This window comes from Labrus mixtus, chromosome 20 (genome assembly GCF_963584025.1).
Source record: "Labrus mixtus chromosome 20, fLabMix1.1, whole genome shotgun sequence".
Lineage (NCBI taxonomy): Eukaryota > Metazoa > Chordata > Actinopteri > Labriformes > Labridae > Labrus > Labrus mixtus.
The window spans coordinates 11088398-11103185 of record NC_083631.1 but is presented as its reverse complement, the minus strand read 5'-3'; the positions used below and the strand labels follow the sequence as shown (position 1 = coordinate 11103185).

The 14788-nt window shown below is 39.3% G+C and overlaps 2 long non-coding RNA genes across 2 annotated transcripts in view; both read left to right on the top strand.

Moving 5' to 3' along the window:
* The window catches only part of LOC132953982 (uncharacterized), a 111431-nt gene that overhangs the window by 56731 nt on the left and 39912 nt on the right, over positions 1-14788 (top strand). The gene's annotated exons all lie outside the window — the stretch shown is intronic.
* On the top strand, positions 9945-12580 carry LOC132954686 (uncharacterized). The gene is made up of 2 exons (XR_009665834.1): positions 9945-10838; positions 11081-12580. It is a non-coding gene; the product is annotated as an uncharacterized LOC132954686 (long non-coding RNA).

Genomic DNA, 14788 nt, shown 5'->3' with positions numbered 1-14788 from the left:
GCGAGGGTGTGTAAGGTATGAAAATGTTAGGCAACCGTTTCCTCTGATCTGCGCTCGGGCTGAGCTTGTAAAGCTGATGACAGACAGCTGCTAACCTTGTTTCACCTGGGTGGCTCTCCCCCCCCTGCCGAAGAGAAATGCATTGAGCTGTGTTTACAGCTCGGAGCCAGAGGAGAGGAGGCATGTGATGGCGATGCGTGTGTGTGTGTGTGTGTGTGTGTGTGTGTGTGTTTGAGAGAGAGAAAGAGAAAGAGAGAGAGTTACTGTTGTCTTTTCAACATAGATGTAACACATTTGCGGCTGTGCATACTGATGATAAACTTTGTTCCTCATTCTAAGAAGAGGAAGCGGGGGGGGGGGGGGGGGGGGGTGGAGGGTGTTGAAAATAACTCACATACTGACCCCCATACACATACACAGAAGAGAACTCACACCATATACACAAACATTGAATCACCATGAGTGACAGCCGTGCCTGTTTGCGCTCATGCACCCCCAGATATTCTTGGCAGGGTGCAGATTGGTCGTGCCATATATGCGCACATGCTCACACATACAGAATAATCAAGAGATAAAACGAGAACTCATACAAATGCAGACTTCGGTGCGTTTGCGTGCAGATTTAAACTCATTCACAGATGTTTTGCCGCCGATGTGCGTTATACCTTCAGATCCATCACCTTCAAATGGATATGTTGATCAGGATTGTTAACCTTTCCCTTGCCCTGACTAGTCTTGTCTCATACCGGAAGCTTAAACACAGAGCTGGCATCAGCTTCATTTTGAGAACATTCTAATCGAGCTTTATATTTATCACTACAACGAGGTTGAAGTTCTTTTGATTCTCTCTGTAGGAATGTATCATGTTTGACTGCTTAACGATCATGTCAAGCCAAAGCTGCATGTACTATATGTAACTATACACCAGGGTGTTTTCAAACTCTATGTGGTATGAAACAAGGGGAATTGCTTTCACGGTGTGTTTGCTATGTCGTTTCCTCAATAGACTCCATGTTTCGACTTTCAGACTGTTACAGCTTTCTTAACGCAGATAATTGAATTCATCAATTTGGTTTTTTCGAGTAGATATTGAGAAATAAGATGCCTTTTGGTGCTTGACTGACACCCATTTGTTTAATATTAAAGACCCATGTTCCCAAACAAGATTTTTCAAAAAGTGAATTTCAGACCCTGGGCTCAAATATGAACATGAGCTATTTTAAAACATCAATATGCATTGTGATCACAGAATGGTTGCCGCTCAAGGAGCAGCCTTATAATAATGGAAGGCTGAAGAAACCAGATGAATCACAAGTTACATTTGTCACTACGTTGTTTACCAGTGTGTGCCGTTGATTTTTAAAGGCTGTATTCTTTGTATTTAAATATGAATATAGCAGGTTCAGGTTGTTTCCAACACCGTTTGGTTGCTCGGTGTGCTCTGAGCTACTAGTTACTTATATACTACATTATTGTAAAAACTGCAGACTCAAATTATAGTGACACCAGGTTATTTTACAGTAAAATACTGTATTTTGATTGACATTACATAATGTTAAGATATATCACTTACTGAATGTAATGTAAAATAACTAATAATTATTTGAACATGAAATGTGTCGGGTGTTTGACACTTTATTTGTATAACACTTTTTATATTGTAAAGAAGAGAAGAAGAGGTGCGTCTTCCATGATTTTCCACATCAGAAGAGACGTGTTGAAGACTCAACGCAGAAGGCTCGATGTTTTACCCTTACTTTCCCCGCTTTTCTCGTCAGTGTGCATGTTTGGTTACGTTGAGTGTTTTTGCCAACCTAACTGTGCATGCCTGTGTGTCTATTTTTAGACAGTTCTCTCATCGAGCAAATAACGTATTTATGGAAGGATTCATGCGTGTGGATGTGAATGAAGATGTGTGGTGCCCCTGCCTCCTCTAGAGTGAGTCATCCAGTGACGTAAAACTGCTTCAGTCAGTCACACGCCTGGCCCCTGCACATGGCTCTCAGACAACACACTCCCTGCCATCACGTCCTGTCCTTCAGCCTTTCTCTCCCTCTCTCCCTCTCTTGCTTTTCCGCCTGGATTTTTTCCCCCTTTTTCTTTTCCAAGAACCCACCCTTTTTCACTTACTCTGCCTGTTGCTTCAAAGACAATGGAGACCATTATTATTATCTCATTCAAGCACCAGTTGATAGCCCAGTTTTTCTTCAAAACAACGAACTGTGAAAGAGTTTTTTTCATTTCACATTTCTCAAAAATCTGCTTTCAAACACATTTTTAATGCAGGCTATATATTGAACTGCTTTTTATCCGTATGATAGTCGTCCTGCTGTTGAAGAGTTTTCATGGCCTTTGCTGGAGCTCATGTCTGTATCTCGTTTGCTCAAGCTAAATTTAAACATGTCCCAACTGCTCCGGCTGTAGCTGCTATTAATAAGGAGCGGCCGGTGAAGGAGTTGCTTAAGAGCTGGAAAAACATTTGCCACGAGTTCCAGTGGGGGTTGACAGAAGGAGGGGAGGGCTGCTTAGAAAACTGGGTAAAATGAGGACAGAGTTTAACGTCAAATCAAGTCTAGGAAGCGCTTCACCCTGCTCACGTACATGACATTAGTCACGACTTTCTCAGTTGAATGAATATCATGTTCTTCATTAATATACAACAGCCGGAGGAACTTAGCTGTTACAAAGACAGGGATCATAACTTTTATTTGCTCATGGCTAATGCTTCAGGTCACTCAGCAGTGAAATGTATGAACATGCCTGGACTGTTATCTGTCATCAGCAGCATCATGACAGGGTCTGTAAACCTGAGTTACAGGAACAGTGACCCACATACTGTGGTTAAAATCTCCGCTCAACCTCCTGGAAATGCAGCCATAGTGTCTCCTCTGTTACTCTGTTATGTCAATGCTAACACACTTGAACTTGAACCTGAAACCCTGCAAAAAAAAAGAAAAAAGTAGGTCGAAAAAAGAGTCTTAACTCGAAGGGCCCTTACGTCCATGTTCTATTGTGTTGAATTCTTATACCAATTTGGGATTTGTCACATCCTCCGCAGCCATCTCTCTCCCTGTAAACCTGTTAAATGTAAACACTCCCACATTATAAGCTCTGGCGTCTGATTTGGTGTGTTAATAATGGTGGAGATTATGGTGGCACGCTTTAAACGCAGCATGCAAGTGATGAAACCGAAAATACAAACAACAGCTGATACTATAAATCCTTGCCGTTCCCATTTGCTGAAATACCCACCTGTGAACCCGACAGCCCCAAACCCCATGCCCTTGGCCCAGCCAGCTTTTGTGTGTCTTCGCTTTACGTAACCGCTTGCCTTGGACCCAGTAAAGGTGTTACAGTAACACGTTGCGCGCTCACTGCATGTGAGCAACCACTCACATGGGGCCTGCCGTTCACCCGCCTTCCTCCCCCTCCAGGTGTTTGGATTAGTGGAGGACGGATTGAGAGGGGAGGAGCAGGGAGGCCCATAATGTAAACTCACAGCCCACTTCTGCCTCCTAACTTACCTCTCTTTTTCCGTTTGGCTAAAGGCTTTCTGACTTTTATGTGCAGTTATTGCTTTACTGCTCTGACTTTTTTTCTGTTTTGATTTTTTTTTTTACCCTACTTTTCTGTGCTGTAACTTTTCCTGAAAACCTTTGAAACGAAGTTCTGGTACATGGCAACTAGCAGCATTTAATTTAAATGATGGAGTAACATTTGCTTATTTCAAACCAAGACACTGCTTTTTTTTTTTTAATCTTCGATCAAGTTATGTAATGGATGGGATGTGTGTCTATCATCTAATAGCTAATACTGTGTATTAAGGATGTTGAATACATGAACCAGGTGACTGTAGGAGAACATTATAGAGTTAAGCATTGTATCAGAGACAAAGACATCAATTATTTTAAATGTTTATTCAAATATGACAATTTAATGGCTTCACTGTTGGTTAAAAGATAACGATAGCTTAGTTAAACCTTTCAGATCAGTTATAAGAAATCATTTAGAACAAAGTGTGTTAAAAAAAAAACCTTCATTCTTTAAATAATAAATCATAATTCAGGTATAATTATTCATAGTACATTTACAAACAGGGCTGCAATTTATTTTACAATTGATTTGAATGATTACTCCTGGTTGACAGTTTAATGTAATGTTCTTTCTCACCATCTTTCATTTTTAAAGCCAGAGATGAGAGTCAATTCAACAGATGTCAACTGAATCTAGAAATGACCTACTTTCACCTGAACATATAATAAATAATTCAGATTGTTTGAAATTATTTTTTTGTTTTATGACTTATTAACTTATCGGCCAGTCGATTCATCGCTGAATACATTCTTTATAAGTTGTAAGGTAGTAATAAATGGACTTTGGTCAGAAGCAGGTGACATACATTTTCCCTGTTAGGTGTATAACTGATAAAGAGTTAATGGAGTTAATGATCTATAAACAGTGATAACCCCCTAACAGCTTCTACAAAGAGGCTCAAGGCTCAGTGATTCATTTGATGGTATTGGCTCAAAGCTTCAATAGACAAACGATTATGAATTAGGACATAGGGCTGCTGGATTATGGCATCAATCATAATCAAGGTTATTTTGACTGATAATGAGATCAGGATTATTCAACATGTACTCATTGATTTTACATCCGCATCACATACATTTATCCAACTTAAACATATAGATATGTAGATATCTAAAAATAATATTAGCTATATAAAAAAAATGACAACATCAAATAATTGAACTGTTTTTTTTTTTTAATTAGTGGTGAACTCTTCAGGCCAGAATATAACAACAAACCCCACACATGACAAAATGAGCGCATCTCGGTATGCAGCACTTTAATCGTTTCATCTCGATGATCTTTTCATGATTTTGATTGCCCATCACTATTAGGACATGTTATTACCTTAACGGTTAGTATACTTTAACACTAAAGGGGTCTTGACAGAGACTTAGACTTTAGAACTCTAAAGCCAAACAAAAAATACAATTTATTTTGTTGCTCTCAAGCATGTAGTGTTATAACTGAAGTGTTACAATCATGCATTTTAAGTCTGCATATGGGTATAATTACACTTTTACCCAGGTTAGACATTTGCTTTCAGTGAAAGCACTGCATACATAATGTTTTTTATTTGGATTGTGTTTTAGGCTGTCTTTTGCAATTAGTTTATTGTGGATTTTTAACCACTATGACCCTTACTGTGTTGTTTACTTTGCAACTCTTCTACCACTTGATAAGTTCTCATGTATTTTCCTATAGCCCTAAACAGAGTAAACATGTTTATTTAAAATGAATTTTGCACTGACAGTTTTCAGATTCTCAGAACCGTGACCCCAAATGAAACCTGATATTGCTCTGAACTTGGTTATGGAACACAATTTTTTTTGTTCTGCTTCTAACAAGTGGTATATAAATCCTGCATTTCAGGTTAAATGTCATGCAATAACATGTCAGGCAGTACATTTTTAATTTGCTGCGCATCTTATTTAAGCCTTTCCAGTTTGTTAATTATTACAATAACAATAAATACTCTGTTAAAGCAAACACATTCCTCACTTCGAATCTTTTCATTGCACTAGTTTTATCAGAGATTTGGCATGTAAACAATTTCTGTATATGTGTTTTGTCATAAATCAGCACACTCTTGAAGGGTTGTTTATGAGGTTATTACTATAGGAGGCACAGGAAGGCCCCTCCTTCTCTTTTGTTGTTGTGTCTTAGTTCAGTTCGTCTTCTGACACTCTGAACAAGAAACAGGAAGTAATCCTTTTGTCTGCCTGCTACTTCAGCAATGAGGGCTACAGGTGTAACCTTACAGGCCTGACATTGTGTGCTGTAGTGTGTGTGTGTGTGTGTGTGTGTGTGTGTGTGTGTGTCTATGCATGCAGTCATGTACATGTTGGTACACATTGGGAGGTTGGTGTACATTGCTTGCACATATGTTTGTGGTTTTGTTGGTGGGGGGGAGGGGGGGGGGGGGGTGCGAGCAGGAGGGACATGAGTACCTGCTGCTCTTCTTACAGTCACTTGAACCAGGACGGCTTTAGACAGATGGATGGGCCTGTTGACACTAATCGACCGTGTGAGGTAATGGAGTTAGCCTGTGTTTGTGCACTCCTTCCCTGCCACTCCTGACTTAGTGACTGACCTACTTAACCAACAGTTCACGTGGCGTTAAAGCAAGCTCACACATATTTGGTGTTTCCTTTTCAGAAGATTAGGGAAGCATACAATCGTGTTTGTGGGCAGATATGTAAGACACTCACACTGCTACTTCTGCTTTCAGTATGAAGATAAGAACCTGAACCCAATAAAAAGTCGTATATGGTGCAGAGTCCCCCTTTGCACCAAATGAAACACTGCACTCTCTTGGGCCCTCAACAATCCTCTGACAAAATGAGAAGTGGAGCAGATGAATCATTCCAAAAATATAAGTAAAGGGGCAACATAATTAACATCCGCTGTTAACACTATGTGACTTGCATTGGATGTCTGTTTTCAGTTTGTCTATGTAAATTGTATCTGTCCCTATAAACCATCAATAAATGAAATAAATAAGTGCAGTCTGGCATTGAGTCCAACCCTTACAGTTCATTGCTTACATTGGTTGCTTACCTATTCACAGAGGGGGATGAATTAATTAGTGAACATGCTTACATGTTCACTAGTTAATTCTGCAAAAAATGGACATTAACCAAGAATTGGACAGGTTCATGTTGAAGACTTCTTTCTTGAAAAAATAATAATTATTCCCCCCAACGCATACTGCTGATGACTTCTAGCCAATTTTTTTATGGCAGTAAAAGTAAATGTGTGCATTGTTCAACAGATGACAGGCTGAATGGACATTAAATATGAATTTGAGTGGACTAACTAATGACCTTAAAATGTCATTTTTAAAAAGCAGGTGTTTCATGTTTAACAGGTCTTGCGCAATGGATTACTGCTTTACGTTCATTTAAAAGACCCTATTTGTGCCCAACGTATATCATCTGATATAGTTAGCTATAGTTCAAAATATGTTTGAGTCATTACATTTGAATCAAGTAAGGTAATAAAACAATATTTCTAATGTACGACGGCGTATAAAGGCAACGTTGAAGAAAAATACATTCTAAAATTTCTAAATTGAAGTCGTACATTTACGAGATTAAAGTCGTAAATTTACAAGAATAGAGCAGTAAATTTAAGTTGACGTAAATGTGATTCTTTCTTCGGAAAAGCCCCAGTTTCTTGCAGTATCTTTTTTAGGGTCCTGATACTTGTGACAATGTGGTGCTGATGTGCCAGAAGAGTGTGTAGTTTCATATCTGCAGAAGTAAAGCCCCAACACACCTAATGGGATATTTTGAGACCTTGTCAAACTGTTGTTTGAAGCAGATCATTCCACAGAGAGTTGACACTCAGTCAATCTGTGTTACGTATTTCCGTATTTGTGAAAACCTATTCTAAAGTATAGCTTCACAAGATGCTCCACCTTCCTCATTTCCATACAGGTGGCTGCTGCTCTTCTGATATAAGACTAAAATAACAACTTAATTCTCGTAAATCTCTGATTTTTTCCCCCTTCGTGTGGCTCTAATACTCCTTTGTAGTATCTTTGAATTTGAAATGTTCAAGGTATTAGTCAAACAACAAAAGCTATGGTTAATTATGTATCCTCAAATGAGGACATCAGCTGTATAGGACATGTATCACAGACACAAAGAATAAACAATGGAACAGATATTTTGTTAATTTAAATGAAAAAATATTCATCCTCTCATTATCATTTATATGTTGAAGTGTCTTCAAAACTGTGACTCATGTCTCTGCCCCAAGGTGCATGTGTATGTGAACAGTAATCAGTTATTACAGCATGTTTCTTTTTGGACCTTGTCTACTGACATGGACTTATATAGGGCCTAAGGGGTTGAGAGGGACGGGTAGAAAAAGAAGACACAAGATAGAGAGTGATGGTAAGCTTCAGAGACATATAGACTAAGATACAAGGCCAGCATTGTCTGATAGCAAGTGCCTTGCTGGCACAATAATCCTGATCCGCATGGAGGTCTATGAGGAATCCAGGCTCATGGCCAGGTCTTTGTCTGAAGCCAATGATACTGTGTGTGTGTTGTGTGTGTAGGGGGGGGGGGGGGGGGGTTACATAATCACAAAACAGACTTGTATTAGTGAATCTTTATCATGTTCATCTTTTCATATAAAGATAAATAGATTGTGAGAATAATTTGTGTGAGTTTGCTTTAACTTTTAATGAAATCTTTACAAACTATGAGGCAATGGCAGCAGCATGGCTCTATGATGACAGTAGACCTGTTGGCAGTTGGATCTGTACTTTGCTCCCATGCAGCTGAAACACCTAATCAAATATTGGGTGGTTTGGTAATACAATGTTGTACAAGTAGCCCTGGTGCCTCGAAGATGTGCCTAATTCATTTCGGTCATCCTTTAACTTTTTCAGTTAGAACCAATTTTAATGTGAGCATGACAACATTTGACATATTAGCATTTGACTCATCAGGATATGAAGGTGTTTAACAGATTTTTAAAAAATCGATGTACTTATTTCTGCCCATGTGGTTATATTCTCTACTGAATGTGTAAAAATACTGGAATGTATTTTATTAAATAAACTCGACTTATTGATAATTGTATCATTGTCTAACTGGTTATGTTTGACAATATAATGACTTCTAGTTGCATGTGACTGAAACAGGTGAAAAGCTGTTATGCGGCCTCTGTACAGCCAGTGTTTCTTAAAGTGAGGACCTTGAGGGGTTTCAGAGGGTCCCTAATAATGTATTTTTGAAGGATTTTATCCACTTGTGACACAATGATAGGATGTTTAACTATTTACGGCAACAAGGTTGAGAAGCTTGGGCACACATGTGAGATAGCTTAAGAAATAAGATTAAGCATTGAAGGAATAGTTTTAGATTTGCTTTTAGGTGGATTATGAACTTGAGAGTGAAGGTCAGGAAGACAATGACCTTCAGAAAGAATCTACTGCTTTGCCTCTGAAACAACAAGAACATAGTATCTGACCTGTATGATCATAATAACACATTCCTCCTGATTTCTAACATTTCACTTGTTGTTTTTATGTGTAATCGTCTTGTTATACAGTTCTGTAAGTGTCTGTTCTTTTGGGCAACAATTTGTCAAGCGTGTCTCACAAGTGCGGCTCAAATGATGTTTGTGTAGTGTGGCTTTGACCTCTAACCCTGTTAGGAAATGGTCTTTTTTTCCCACTGTTACCTGATCCCAAAAATAATCCTACACAAGGCTCTCTGGTATGTCCGCTCACGATCCTCTGAAGTCGCACTCACCTGAGGGCTGCTGTTCGCTGTTTTGTGACAAACTGGATGGAACTGGATGAGAACCTATAGGTTCAGTGGCTTTGTGCGTGGGAAGAGGCATCAGTTACACTGTGACACACTTTGGAGCTGTAAGCATGTATGCGTGTGATTAAGTACAATGTGAGAGAAGGCTACAGACCACGTGAGCAAAACATGTATGTGCATCGCAGAGGATGGAGGTCACAGGGTTTTTACATTCATGGGAATTAAATAAGACGCCTCACACAACATGAAGCCCTCCAGCAGTTTATAACTATATACGCTGTACAATCAGTGGTAAACAACATTGTTTGAAGCTTCTCTGTTTCAAAGGCCAGCCTGGATCGTACAGCCCTGTTCTTATCTGTCAGTCCAATACAAAGGGTTCTTTTTGTGCCAAGTTGTGTAACATGCATGTTAAACTTCTCTGCTTTCAGATCATACTGTGATTATTTTACTGGGACACCCTTCTTGGAGATGTATTATCTCTCTGCTTCCACTATAACAGTAATGTCCTGCTTTAATGTAATTTAATGTAATTAACAAGCAAATCTAAATACTGTAACAACACATCTGATTTATATGTTTTATTGATTGTACGTAGCTAAAGTTAGCTGCTTTTTAGCAGGTGTTATTACTGCGGCCCTGGCTTTGGTTGACACAAAATTTGAAAAAAATATCTACAGCAAACATTGGTTTGAGAAGCATTCATTGGGAAATAACACGTTACTTCTATTAGCCTTTGCATATGACCGAATGTTGACATTTTGATTAAACTAAAGGGTTCTCTTGGATTTGGATTTACTTTCAAAACATTTTCATACACTTTAGGAAACACTGAAGTGGAATAGTCCTCTTCTCAATGATCAAGGGATCAAAATGATTTGGATTGGGAACTAGATTTAGGTACACTTTCATTCTCTTTAAACTCACATTGGCTTTAAAGTATTCGTCCAATAGGCAATTACTTATCTTGGTGAACTCAGCAAACTTTTTCCTCCACCTTAATATTTCCATTCTGCTATTGTTGATGTCTGTCCTATGATATAACTTCCTGTGGTTTGCATCTGGGCTGCTATGGCACAGTCTGCTTTAGTGGTGTGATCGAGAGAATGTGTTCTGTGACACACCGCCCTGAGCAACAGACTCAGAGCTCTGGCACAGTCAGCTGCTGTCGGGGGGGGGCCCCAGAAAGCACCGTCTGTGCTCACATTCCAGTTTGAGGAGATGAAAAAAATCCCCCCCATCATTCTCTCCTTCAATCTCTGTACAGGACATGAAATACCATCTTTGTTGATGTCTCCTTAAATGGAAACCTAGGTTCTGCTCCGAAGCCAAAAGCAGCATGACATTCAAACTGCGGGGAATTACTGGATTTCTGGACTTGCTGATAAATAACGGCCACTCCTAAGAGGGGTTGCAGCAGAAACACGACATTCCTGCAGTCAGCGGTTGAGGCCAAATCATAGCCAGCTGAGACACGTGAGTATAGTTTAGTCTGCTAGTTTGTGATCCTACTGGCTGCTGTATATGGTCATGATTCCAGGAGCAGAGGGGAGATTTCCTCTGAAGCCAGGGGAGGAAAAAAGGGAGGAGGGGGTTCGCAAAGACACAGCCATGTTAGGAGGGCAAAATCTGAATGTCATGTATGTCCCACTTTCCTGGAGCTTCTGTTTGCTCTGGCCACCTGCTCTCAAACCCTTTACCCCTCTATTATATCACAGCCTGACAGGCCTCCGTTACTTCGCCATGGAGCTCGGGTTCATTTGAGGTTTCGCCGCACAACTTATTGGGCGGAAGCGAAGAACACGACGGGACCCAGTGAAGAAAGAAGGAGGAGCTGACCTACATTTTGCCAGCTGCTTGCAACATGCATGCTTCTTCAATGTGTGGTTTCCTACCACAGTGTGATTGACTAATACCTATTTATGGTTCAAACTATGACTGTCGTGCATCATAAGATGTGAGGTTACAGCAGAAATTAACTCGAGATATCATAAAAGTAAAGATGAAAGATTTTGTTGTTTCATAAAATTGTCAATAGATTCTAAAAAAAAACAACAGACGTGACCTAGAAAAAAAGTCACAATTGTTTTAGTTTTGAAAATTACAGAAAAAGTTAAAGAAGTTAAAAAAGTTAATTTAGTTTATGACAAAAAGCCTGGGCAACAAAGACAGCCTTCAGCCTCTTATTTGCTGCTTCAGAACAGTTGCTCTCAGCAGTCAGGAAGGTAATACTTGAATCTACTTTAGGCAGACTTGGAGGCTTTCTGAAATTGGTATGTGCATTGGAACAGCTGTTTATTAGTGCAAAAAATAAACATGAATAAACAAATCTAGAGTTATGTGTATAACTTTTTATGTCACTGACACGCAGGTAACATAATATGTGAGAAATGACTGCAAATTTAAACTTTCTAACTTTTAAGTGTGTATCACACTAAAAAGATCGAAGAGCAACATGAACTCCTGATACATCCTGCATTTATTCATGCATTACATCATCATCCGTCTCAGAACATTTGGGTTATCATCTGCTGCTGTAGACATTGATGTTTTTGATAAGTAATCCTGGAAATTCCACCAACACTTTATGATGACATCAGACTAGATGTCTGTCTGTACTTATATGTAAATGTCTGTCAAACTGCTCAAACCACAAACACAAACTAGAGCTCTGTCACCCAAATAAATCCAGTCTCATGAAAACAGAATGTTTATTCACAAGCAGATATCTGAGATTAATCACTTTAACTAAAACTTACTTCAGAATATTACTGGTATTGATAAGTGCGACTAGATATATTGTTACTTCCCATGTGCTGCAGGGCTTGTTTTTAATCTTCATATTGGGTGACAAGATCAGAGTCCAGATACTACCTTTTAATACTTTACATAATACCTGTTATAAATAAGTGTAAATGAAGTAAAATAATGAATTCTTTATTGTGTCTTCGTTTTAAGTCAGAACACGACTGCAGGCTTGATAATTGTTTCATTGGGGTCACCACTTTTATCACTTGTTCCTTTTTTCCCCTTTTTGTCTTGTCCACGTCCCCAAGCCAGACAGACAGAAAAACAAGTTAAACAGACTCTGTTATTGTTAGTAAATAGTTATGAGCAATGCATAAGGCGTGTTTTTTTTATTCTTTTGTTCATCTAGTTCCTTTCAGGAAGAACATGTCTGTTTGCACTTACTGTATCATTAAAGGATGTCAAGACAACACTCTGACAAGTATTTCATTGTGACACTTAATCTTTTGCTCTTTGTTTCCTCATTTATGCCTGCAAACACTCCATATCCATATCCCACACCAATAACACCTGTGATTGTGACTTTGCACAAGGTCACTGAGGCTGGAGCCTTTCCAAAGTCAACAATAAGCAAATAACACAGCCAACTGCTGTTTCCATCTGGCCTCAGTAAAAAAAAAAAAACACACACAAAGGCAATATATGTGTCAGGGTGATGAAAAAATCCCTTAAATAAGTCTACTGAGAGCTGATGAAGCTTTTGATTGTAAAGTTAAGGGTGGACTGTCATTGAAGTCTGTTAAAAAGGTTCAGAAAGTCTCGTGTTTTCTTTTTTTTTCCACCTTCCACCGCTGCTCTGGCTGAAACACATCACATGTGACTGCTGACCTAATTTTTGCCATGGATGTGGAATTGAAAACAAAAACAGAGGGAAGGCAAGTGAGGGTAATTTGCCGTGAGTTAACCCGCCCTTCTCGCAAAGACACACACACACACACACACACACACACACACACACACACACACACACACACACACACACACACACACACACACACACACACACACATACAGGAACCCCCATGCACATACACACACACTGCAGTGTCCTGGGGCCCCCTGCCTGAGCCCTCTCCAAACCAAAACAAACATTCCTCACTCTCCCGGCCCCCTGATCCCACAGTAACACAGGCAAGCTGTATGTTACTCAAGTGTAACTACATGCAGCAGGTTGCCTAATATTGTGTAACATCGTCCTCAGTGCTTTTCAACCAATTTCTATGTACAGCACAAATCTGATGGCTGTAGAAGTGTGAAGAACATGAAGTGCTCTCTCATTAGTCAAAACACTAAACAACTAAACATATCAGAATGTGATTGGAATGTGTTGTTTTTCAAAAGTGTCACGTGATTTTTTCTCTCTTCATAACACACAAACACCTTATCTGTTTTCATGTCGCTCCTGGCACATCTGTGATGTACTCTTTACACATTACGGTTAAAGAGCCTTTTTGGTGTGCGTCATAAAACCTCTGATAGCCATCGAGTCAATATTTATACGAGATTATTGCAGTTTCTGTTTTTAAAACCCACCTTCCTCTTGCAGCAGCAGTAGTACACATTTATCTCAGGCCCAGTGTTACCAATGCCAGTGTTTTGCTAGATTTTGCAATAATTGTTTAAAGGCTTAACCCTGGGTTTTTGTAAATACACACAGCCCTTTTCAGTCGCTAACCTCTCTCTGTTACGTACAGTAAACCATTCATCCATGATCAATGGAATACGATACTTGCCTCAAATGTCCTATCAGGTTCAGCAATTAGAGCAGCGTGATTTATCTCCACTGACATAAATCAACATATCATATTTACAATGTGAAATTGTTGTTTTCCATAATCATCTGCTGCCGTTTTCCTTCGACGCAACTCTCTGGATAAGTAGCTCAAATGCTGTTGCAATGTCACACTGCTGTGTTCCAGCTTCTTTGTAGTGTATTGTACAGCCTCTTAATTATTTAGCTGCTAATAAGACAGCAGAGATGGAACAACAGGAGGGACTTAAGGTCATTAATTAGGTTAAAATAACAAATCTACAGAAACAATCTTGGAACCATTAGTGATTTTTGGTGTAGGGTGTTGCCACTGGTGATAGTGATGAAGGACTTATTTCTCCGTGTATTTCTTTATTTACTGTCTAACTATAGCAACTTGAGGAGCGAGAATGGAGTTGGTTTTGAGACTGTGGGCATGCACCATCATGCATGTGTCTGTGTAACGACTTTAATTAAAACTAAATCATTGTTAGGTTCCATTACGGCCGATTGCTACCTGCTCCTTTCACTCTGCACACAGAATCTTTTCCTATGTATAGCCATACGCTACGGTAGTGGGTGAAACTAATTATACCACTAATGAAAACCAGAACACATGCGTGCATTTTGTGCATAAAACTTCAGAATCTGTAGATAGAGACCTGTCAGAATCTGTAGAGGTTAGCTGATAAGATTCCAGTTCATTCACAACAGCTACTGATAACATTTAACCAATTCTTTGCTGAAATTACCATGAGCTGTACACCTTCCCTATATTGTATAGTGTAGCACCATCATGCAGTAATGCAGTGATTCCCAAACTGTCCTATGATACAACTATGATCCTATGATTTGCCAGATCCCCCCC